At 32.4% G+C, this 11280-nt stretch overlaps 1 long non-coding RNA gene across 3 annotated transcripts; it reads left to right on the top strand.

Moving 5' to 3' along the window:
- Positions 1-611: 611 nt before the first annotated feature.
- On the top strand, positions 612-5270 carry LOC131611390 (uncharacterized). 3 transcript variants are annotated; one of them, XR_009286884.1, is made up of 5 exons: positions 612-956; positions 1508-1709; positions 1871-2006; positions 2801-2877; positions 2962-5270. It is a non-coding gene; the product is annotated as an uncharacterized LOC131611390 (long non-coding RNA). The 3 variants fall into 3 exon arrangements; XR_009286883.1 differs by lacking the exon at positions 612-956 and having other exon boundaries at positions 1160-1709; positions 2962-3109; positions 3979-5270; XR_009286882.1 differs by lacking the exon at positions 612-956 and having other exon boundaries at positions 1160-1709.
- Positions 5271-11280: the final 6010 nt, after the last annotated feature.

The raw sequence follows: 11280 nt of genomic DNA, 5'->3' as shown, positions 1-11280 counted from the left end.
ATTATTATGTTTATTTATAATGATTTGAATTCTCACCCTTCTGTTTGAATGATGTTCATTGCGACATTGTGCAGGTTTCGAAGAGTAGTGCACTAGTACAAATAAAACAATATAATTTTAAAATTTACACCCGATTTACTAAAAACGGGTGTAATTGAGAATTTTTGGTGGCAATTTTGTAAATAAAATGTCACTTTTGCATTATCTGGTTATAATATACACCCTTTTTCCTAAAAACGGGTTTAAACTAAAAAATTTATTATAATCAAATTTCAATTACTCCTTTTAAACTAAAAAACGGGTGTAAATTTATATAAACAAAAAAAATTGTTTGATGTTCTTACTTGAAATTCTTCTTTGTTTTGGTGTTTTGATTATATATGAAGGCTGGAAGGGAGAAGGTGCACTACAAAAAATTTGCCATATACCATCGGACACCTTTAGTGACGGTAAAAATAAGTGTTGGTATAGATGGCCTATAGAGACCAAAATTACATGCCAACCATTGGTAAAAGATCTGAAATAAAAGGCTCTCAATTTTCAATAAAGGCGCTTAATTTATTTTTATAAAAACAAATAAGTAAAAGAAATATACATCGCTTCAAATTTCTCATTACCGAAACTCTCATATTTCTCTCACACTTCAATAGCTCTATCTCATAAAATTTCTCTTCAGAAACCCTAAATCCCAAAATTTCTCTTCGCACGATAACCCTTCAATCGCTAAACGCTCCTTCCCTGAACTCAATCGTTCAACCCTTCATATGCTGCTGAAACCCTCATTCGATGGCTGAACTCAACCGCTCGCTGAACTCAATCGATGGCTGAACACTTGATTCGCTCAATAGCTCCCTCCCTAAACTGAATCGCTCCAAATTTCTTCTCACAAGCCATCAATCCTTCAGTGGCTCAACCCCTCTTCTCTAAATCTCTTGTCACAACTAGATTTACTGGAGGTAAGGGAGAACCGCGTTTCTCTGCAGTTATTTTGTGGGTTTAAGCTATTATTTTCAGCGTTTGGTCGCAAGTTCCATGATTTTGTTCGATTCATATTTAGAATGCTTACTGTAGGTTTTTTTTAGAAGCTACTTGTTTCTTTCATATTTTCCTTATACAACAAAATGTTGTTTGTGATTTTTTCTCACAAATATTTTGTATTCCTGCTTTATTTTTTATTTTCAAGTGTCAATAATCTTTAGTGGGAACTGACCTATTATATTAGGTTTGTAGATGCAACAATGTATTTGAATCTACCTTATTGTGTTTCCTGTATGAATAAAGTGAGGATAACTCAAATTTCTGTGAGACTTATATATGCTATTGTTTTTTATTCTGATTTCTTGTCTTGTGTTGTGTGTCTCTTAATGGCTTTTTTTACAATTTACTATAATGACATTACCCTTTGAGAATTATTGGCTATGATTGGATTCCCTTATCTTCCAAACTAGTTTTAACTATGAACAATGTATACATACTCTTCTGGATTTGCAAACTCAATGAGATGTAGGAAAGGGAAAAAAGATGGCAAGTTTTTCTAGCAGTGCCAGTGCTTCGATGATGACGAAATGTACTGCTGACAGTTTGAATTCTGATTGTACGTGTGCGGGTTCTTTGACCTTCTCTCTAGACCTTGGTGAAGCCGGTTTCTTGGGATTAACTGGATTACAGAATCTAGGAAATATTTGCTTCATGAACAGTGCCCTTCAATGGTTAGCACATACACCAAAGCTTTTTGACTATTTTCTTCACTTCAGATCTAATTTCATATATGATCAAGGGTATTACGATAACAAGTCATAATACTTTTGAAACTTATTTTCTCTCAAACGTTTTTCATCAATTTTTTGTGGTGATGATGATGGTATTGAAGTGAAATGTGTAAGTGGATCAAGCTACTCATGGTGGTGGCAGAGCATATGGTGCATTGCTGTTGGATGCTGGAGGTACCCTCTTGAAGTTGATCAATCTTGTTCAATATACTTATGCCGTTATTGGATCAAGATATGGTACTTTCTTCACTTATTCTCTAAACTAGGCGATATCGTATGAACTATGGTGTATTTGCTATCATGTGCTATTTAATATCGTATGTGCTATTGTTAAGAATAATCTTATTTTCAAAACTGTAAATCACCATGTTCCTCCTCCTGTCTCGCCTTTTCTCTTGCACGACAGCTTATTTTATTGCTCATTGACTGTCCATTTCAGCAATAAGCAATGCCCACTTCTTTATAAGCCTAATGTAAGATGAGAACATGGTCAATCATTGGGAAAATTGAATGTGAAGTTTTAAAATTATATGGCAATGTTTTAGCCAATGCTGTTAAATAGACATTACAGCAGCGCTGCATTGATACGATGTAGTGAAACTTCGCTCAGCTGCTATTGTTATTAAGAGTTTGCTTGGATAAATGGCTTATTTGTAGCTTATAGCTCAAGTACTTATCAAAATAAGCACTTATGAATAAGCTCACATAAACCATTTTTATAACAAAAGATAACATAAATTCAAATTATTTTTATATATGATATAAGTTGTTTTCTTAATAAGTTCAAAAAGTGTATGAAAAATGTTACAAGCTGTATTGATATAGTTTTCCAAATAGTGTCACATAACTACTTGCACTGTAAAAAGGCTTTTGGAGGCTATAGAAGAATACTGTATAAGATGGATTTTATTGAAATGCATTCTGAATTGCTAGTAAGGGAATGTGACATTTATAAATGATAGCTGATAGACCATGATTGTTTCTGGCGCAGCATGACTTAAGAGAATAACAGTGTAAGTTCTTGTGTATAGGAGGTCAGGTCAGAGCGGAATTACAACTTCTAGAAAGGAGACTGATACATGTAAAATATTTTCAGGAGTTTCAGATGGTCAGTATTTCTTCCTACTACTATTAATTGGGAAGTTACAAGTTTATCGACAAAAGGTCTTAAAATATAATTTATTAATTGCAGGTGTTACTACAGAAACTCCAATCCACGTATTTGTGCCTATCTCTTATTTATGGGCAAAATACCTCAATTTTCCATAATGGTTTTTTGGGATGAAGGGAAAATGTATATTGGCATTCCATTACCAGAATATGTTTTGTACTCTTATAAGGTAACTGGTTTTACTAACTCTATGGATTCATTTGGGATGAATCGCTCCAAAGAACTAAATGAAATTTCTCCCGTGATCCTGCTACCTGTGAGTTATTAGAAAGAGAATATCAATTGCATTAAGTTGTTTTTATACTATAGCTCTTTTCTTGGAATTGACTGATGTTGGTGATAATGGATTGTGGGAATTCACTCTAGAAGTGAAGTAAAATAAAAATTAGTTTTGTATCCATAAAGATGACTTAGGTTAGAGAATGAAATCTTGTAAAGATGACTATAATATAATAATTTACACATACACGGGCTACTTTACGTATGTCAACCCCCTAATGCTTGAGCCTCAATATAGTCGAACCGGACTTCAAACTCGAACTTGTTTTTTAGGTAACAAAATAGCTTCATCATGTATTCAATGCTTTAAGCTCAAATAATTTCAGAACTGCTCATCTCATATACCCAGTGTATAAAATGTGGGGGCTTTATTAACCTATTGACCATTTTCTGTTCCTATTACATTGTTAACTTAGTTCAATTTTTTGTGTCTCTGCTTCTGATGAGATGGCAAAATCACTGGATTCTGTTCACAATACTACGTACAGGACATTCGAACTGAAATACATATTAGGGGAGCCCTATGAATAAATCAAATGTATTGTAAATTTTTGTTAAAAACCTATATGAATCTATTGACCAGATACCTTTATTGAATTGCATATGATACTTTCAAAAGTTATTTTGCACAATCAAGTGCAGTTTAAGTGTCCGTTTAAAATGTTTGCTGCTTCTCATTTATGCAATGTTCTGTAACTTAATCTGCTTGAGATCAGTTGTGCATTGTTTTCTGATTGTTATGATGTTTTCCCATTAAAGGGAGGTTGGGAGAATGATGAAACTGTTGAAGAGGCTGCTGTAAGAGAAGCTATAGAAGAAGCAGGAGTTCGAGGTGATCTAATGGTGAGAAATGTGAATTTAATAACTTTTGAGCTTCTGCAATAATGCTTTTGATTTTTCTGTAATATCACGATGGATTTAAGAGTCTGAATGTTTTGACTTTTGATGATCTCATAATGGGAATCTAGGTTCGGTGCATATAGTAAAGTCATATCATCTTCGGTCCCTGTAATTTTTTTGACTGAAATGGTTCCTATAATATTTACCTTTTTCACTTCAGTCGATGTTTGCTTTGTTTCCGTCCCTATAAAATACTTTTTTTGGATTTGTTTTAGTCCCTGTGAGGATCACTAACACCACTGCCAATAGCAGCTGCAAAAGTACTAGTTGATCCCGATCCTAATCCTGTTTCCCAAACATCCCAATTGTTGTGAATGTATGAAGGAAGATGAATTCTAATCCTTTTTAGTCAACAGGGTTATTGTCATGTTGGTGATGTTTTGATAATATTACACAACATTGGTACCATTGTTTTGCAGCTTGCAGTTTGAAAATACCTTCTACCATAGAATTCTCAAGGCTAGGGTGTAATTAAAACATTTATGGTATCATAACAAATCTATAGAGATGTGAAGAAAACTGAGTTCTAACAGAAATCTGTGTCTTATGAATCCCATCTTGTGCTAATGAATGAGGTTGCATTAAAATATTTATTAAATCTAATGTGTTTCCATACTAGCATCTATTTTATAAGATATTATGAACCTATCTTGTGATATCTTCATGTTGTTTTGAAGTATTTTGGAATTTGGATTGTCTCATAGGGTTTGTTTATCATCTCAAATTGTTGCAAATTATTTTATCAGAAAGTTTTCATGTTTGTTTGTAATAGTTAGTATAAATGAAAGTTAAGGTTTAGTCTTTTTGTATCATAATGTAACAATTAATCAATCATATCAAACCATAATCATAATTTAAATTTTTTATTTTTGCTGTTCTGTTTAACTGCAACTTCGACAACCTAAAGGAGTAATGCAATATGAACTCAGAGTCATTGAATAATATGTCTTCATTTATCTTTGGCATCTCACCATTTTGATCTTCACTTTTTTCAGATAGCTTAAATTTTCTTTTTGTCTAGTATTAGAACATGTTTAATTTTCCATTTGAGCAAGATTGAGGAGCAAAATCTACAAGATCAAATGCAAATGATTGAAGAGGATAAGGAAATAGAAATGTTGCCCAAACAAAAGCCAAAGAAGAAGAAGAAAACTTATATAGGAAGAAAGTGTTATGACTTAGTTAAAATATAATTTTTATGTGTATGATTTTATAGTACTTGAAATATTATGACTGCACATGATTTTGTATACTTTTTGGTTAATACTAAAAATATTTTGACTTAGTTAAAATATGGTTTTTATGTGTATGATTTTATAGTATTTGCAATATTATGACTGAAAATGAAATATAACTAAATGGTGTGTATGAAATAGGGTGTAAATAGATATAATTGTTCATTCATAAATGGCGTATTTACACCCGGTTTTTACTAAAATAGGGGGTAATTAAGAACATATTTACACCCAATTTTTATTAAAATAGGGTGTAATTAAAACATAATTAAGCTCAATTACACCCGATTTTTATTAAAAGAGGGTGTAATTAAAACGTAATTACGCCCAATTACACCCGATTTTTATTAAAACAGGGTGTAATTAAAACGTAATTACGCCAAATAACACCCGATCTTTATTAAAACAGAGTGTAATTAAAAACGTAAATACGCCCAATTACACCCGATTTTTATTAAAACAGGGTGTAATTAAAAACGTAATTACGTCCAATTACACCCGATTTTTATTAAAACATGGTGTAATTAAAAACGTAATTACACTCAATTACACCCGATTTTTGTTAAAAATAACGGGTGTAAATTCGTTAGACATTTCTCACCCTGTGGATATACACCCGATTTTTATTAAAAATAATGGGTGTAAATTTAATAAAAAACGGGTGTAAATTAACATTTTTGTACTAGTGGTGGTTCTTCGGAGGAGGCTTAGCTTGGAGTTTTAGATCTCCTTAGCGTGTTTTGACTAGGTAGTCGTATTGTGCTCTGGTCATATGTAACACATGGGATTTGGGTTTATTTTTATTACCTATGTTTTGATATTATGAGATATTGTTTTACTCATACGTATTTCCTATTTAGATATGATATATTGTTGATGAGTGGTCCTTGAGCCGAGATGTTGAGATATGGTGAATGATGTATGGGAATCATTCGAATTTACCATTTTATTTGATGAAATGATTATTCCGCTTGTGGCTTGCATGTTGTTTAATTCCATGTTACTTCGAGATGACCATTGCAAGTTTAAGTGTTATTTTTGGTTTAAAATGTGTGTAACACCCTCATGTGGTGCATGCTTGTTACTCTGATATGTGCAAATGTATGCCTTGTTTAGTAGTATTATTTTGGAGGTGTTACAACCAACACTTGACATTAAAGAGTCAATGTAGATTTCCCATCCTTTGGACTTAAATTAATAACCAAGCAAGCACAATACCAAGCATAAGATCCAGATGAACATAACATCTCCATGAGTAACTTGCACCAAGCTTTGGAAAAGCACCATAGAACTTGAGATTAAAATTCGGCAGAGTAACACTTGTGTACAGATGAATTCTCAATCACAATGCCTTGGAATTAAACCTCAAGAACTTTTACAGAACCACCTCCATACACAAAGAGAAATAACCCAAATGCCTTGGAGTAAACTCCAAGGACTTCTAGACAAACACAACAGGATATAATCAAGGTATCAAGGTCTCAGTCTAATAGTCCACCCTCCAAGCTCAGGGTAATGTAAACAAAGTCCAAGTCCATATTTAGTTTTTTATGGTTCAAGTTTGATTATTAATTGTTTTAAGAACAAAAATAAAAGGTCCAAATGAAAAAAAGAAGAAAATTGCATAAACATAAACATAGGTCCAAATGGACTAAAGAAGAAAAATGCATAAACATAAACATGATAATGAATGATAGATGGTAATGTAAAGCATAAAGCATAAAAATAAATTAAAATAATAGAAGAATTATATACAAGTCACATGTTAATAGTTAGAAATTAGTAGTTAATAGTTAGCATGAATGATCAATAATGATTGACCAATGAACTTAGGTCAAGGTTGATGAAAACTTATCAGAGGATTGATATAATCAAAGCCTCTACACAACAAGTTTTCAAATTTTTTCAACCAATTGTCAAATATTCAACCATCCTTCGGCTTGTAAACATAGGTTTAGGCCACGAATGATCATTCTCTGATACGGGACAAAGAAGAAAAAGAAGAAGGGGAGAGGTGAATTAGAATTAGAGCCACAATGTCCAGATGAAGTCCTTTTATTTTTATGGGATTTCATCTTGATGATTCATCAGAGGATTGATAGAATCAAAACCTCTACACAATGAAGTCAATCAAGACTTACACCCACTAATAAAAGAAAGAGAGATGAAAGAAAACTCAAACTATCATTAATATTATTCATCTAATGTTATGGATTTTGTTCTTTCAAACCTATCAACATCCTAGATCCAAGGATATTAATGAAGTTAATTCAAGATATCACGAAATATTTCCAAGGTCAGAATTAATCACAAAGAAAAAAAACTTTAATTAAAACAAATAAAAAGAATGTTAAAATGGTCAAAAAGTTAGAAATTATTGATGAAATACTTAAGGAGTATGACAACACCAAATTAATTTCTCACAAGACCATAATAAAATCAGGACAACTATATATGATTTTTAGAAAAAGGTTTCATAATTTTTAGAAACTCCAAACTATTTAAAAAGGACAAAAATGATTAATTAATTGGAAATTTGTGATGAAATACTTAAAAGGTATCATAACATCAAAAAAAAAATCCCAAAAATATATCATAGGTCAAACACAAGTCAACAAGTGTTGACAAATTTTTTCATATTTTTCAAAGGTCAGAAAACGATTTTAAACCAATTAAAAAAACTAATAAAGTAAAAATCAAGAAAAATACCAAATCTCAAAATAAAATTCCATAAAAATACTCATTAAATTAGAAAAGAAACAAATAAATTTTAATATTTTTTTCGGGAATTGTTGAATGTGATTTGGTATTTTAAATTAATTAACGAAACAAAAAGGATTTTAAAAAAAAGAAATAAAATAAAATATCAGATCAGATGCAATGAGACACACCATAAGAAGATGCGCTCATCAATACATGCCATCAAATCTTTTCATTAATGTGTTGGCAAGATCTCAACGCGTATTCCATAATAGACCCTTTGTCAACGTGCTTCATCGAACCAAATAAAAGCCATCCAACAAAAATAAAATAAATGCCATGCTCTCATTGGTTGAAGGATGCCAACACATCATCTTCAACCTCGAGCTTCAGATTTTTAGAGGAAATTTGCAGAAAACAAGGATCAAGCAAACTGTAAAATCAAACGCTCATTGTGGCATCATTCAATTCGTCTCATCAAGACGATCTCAGCCATATCCTCGCAAAATATTTATTTAAACTACATCTTACTCGATTTGAAAAAAACCAGGTGAATTCAAAAAAGTAAAACAACATAAATGCTTAGAACTCAACCAAATTTAAAAGTAGAAGAAGCTACAGCTTCAGGGAGATGAGGAGAACAAAATAGTAGCAAATTTGATAGAAAACGACCATACATTACTATATGTTGAAACTCAAATTTAAAGCTCTAAAAATGAATTTAGGTAGCTTGATTCTGGGAACGATTTTCTTTTGTTTGAATTACTTTAGCTTCAGGGAAGATCAAGGAAGATTTATAGATAAATAATTTGGAGCTGAAAGCTTTGGAACGGTGAAAACGATTTCTGAAATTCAGAGCTTGAAGATGGAGTTCTGCAGGGTTTCTTTGGCTCTCAAAGCCTGGGAAATGAATGGAATATGATCCTCTATTTATAGATGAGCTCAGGGAATCAAAAAGCGTGTGAAATGATCAAGATTTGAGTGAATTCGTGTGAAGGTCAAAGCATGAAATGTGTGGCTTGTAATTCATTCAAAACACAGCCGAAACTTGAGTTTCAAAGCACTAAACTCCTTCTTGAAGGTTGCTAAACATGTTTAAAAGCAAAAACGCATGCTACATTAGATTAATTTTGAGTAATTTGAAGATTGGCAAAACTGATCATGAGCTTTCTTCCACTTCAAGGTACCAACTTTAAATCAATGGGGCATTCAATTTAGGGGGCTTTATGGCATAATCTTGGGCTCTTTGGAAAGCTGAGGGATCAAGCTTCATGATGTACTTGGAAAATCTCCATTTGTATTCTTGAATCAATAATTATAGGTCTTCAAATTAGAGGAAAAATATGCACAAAACACTTATCCAAATTTAGCAATTTTCGCAATCTTGGTCAGCACACTTCAACCTTAGACCTCTATCAATTGGCTTGTTCATTTATTGAATTTCTTTGAGCCAAATAATCTTCTCATTATTATGAAAATGATTCAAAAATAATAAAATTAATAGGTGCCATGAATCAAGAGATATGGACTTGGCAACTTGGACAAAAAAAAAAGCCATTTGCTCGGAGTCATTTCATCAAACACCTTGGTGCATATGCAAATAGTGCATCTTAGAGCTTGAATTTGCCAAAAGTCCCAACATGAAAGTTGTAGAGGATGGAAAAATAAGCTTAAGTACAAAATTTATTCAAGAGAAAGTGAATATCGAATCATTTGGACTTGGGACAGTCTTGCACACATGTTTGGCCTTAGAAACCCTAGGCACACCAACATGACCTATAATGTATCTTCTTCATACATTATCTTACACTCATATTTTGATCTTGAACTTCAAAGAGGGATCAAAGTAGACTCATTTAAGATTAATATGCAAAAATAATGGGTTCAAAATGATAAAAATTTATCAAGTTATGATATTTTGAAGTTGGTACACAACTCCTTACACTTTCAAAGGAGACTTGTAATGTCTTCTCACTCTTGATGACTTTCTTCACAAAATTTCCTCTTGACTTGTGAAGAGAAGTTTTTGATGATGTCAAGGAGATTATTTTGCAAAAAGAAGCACTAAAAAATGTTGAAAATAAGGGAGTTATGCCCTTTTGACCATAGAATCAAGAACTTGTCCAATCAGGTCAAACTTCTTGAACCAACTTTGAATCCTTTGAAATTTTATTGCATGATAAAGAATGAGGAGGTACATAATACTTTTAAATGATGTTATTTTGAAGCACACTTGATTTTGAAGCTCATACCTTGATGTAACTTGTTGAAGAAGGCATGGAAATAAACCCATGAACCTATGAAGTTTTCTTGATGCATCAAGCCACATCGTCTTAAGATAAACTTGATCAAATGAAGTGGAGAGATGATCCATACATGACACTAGCTTCCATGAATGATCAATTAATTGGGGGTTGATCTTCAAAACCCTAGCTTTAGGAGAAGTGTGGATGCACTTGATTCAATCACCTATTTTGCACAAAGTTTTGAAAGACAGACGATATATTTTTTGAATTTTAGTTAGTATAACATAACAAATAAATATTTACAAGCTAAACAAATATGGGTGCTTGGTGATCCCATAAATATGAGGTGAGCACAACACCATAGATGGAGCCTCAAGATTGTGATCTTGAATAATGATTACAAAAAAAAATGCAAATGATTAGGAGAATCTTAGGGTCAAAAATTTGGGTATGACACCAACAAGTAAGATTTGAATTTATCAAAGGCAAACATTAGAGCTAGTAGCTCCTTTTTAGTGGTGGTATAATTGATTTGAGATTCAATCAAGGTTCTACTAGCATAATAGATGGTGTGAAACACCTTGTCGTGCCTCTGACCAAGCACATATCCAATTGCAAAGTCACTTGCATCACACATTAACTCAAAGCGTTTCGTCCACTCAGGAGCTTTCACTATAGGAGCAGAAATTAGCGCTTTCTTCAACAAGTTGAAAGACTTCAAACACTCTCGACTAAAAACGAATGGCACATCATGTTGCAGCAATTGGCAAAGTGGCTTGGTGATTTTTGAAAAACCTTAGATAAACCATATAGAAACCAGCATGTCCTAAGTGTTAGAACAAGATTTGTTCTTATCAATTATCTTAGTTTTGATGATAACAATAATATGAATTTTGCTTAAGATAATATGGTACTCTAATCCAATGCAATTTCCCTTTCAGGAAATATATAAAGAGTACGCATAATTCAGCGCTCAGAAG

This window comes from Vicia villosa, linkage group LG6, assembly GCF_029867415.1.
Source record: "Vicia villosa cultivar HV-30 ecotype Madison, WI linkage group LG6, Vvil1.0, whole genome shotgun sequence".
Lineage (NCBI taxonomy): Eukaryota > Viridiplantae > Streptophyta > Magnoliopsida > Fabales > Fabaceae > Vicia > Vicia villosa.
Note: the sequence above shows the minus strand (reverse complement) of the source record. Positions and strands in the feature narration are given on the sequence as shown.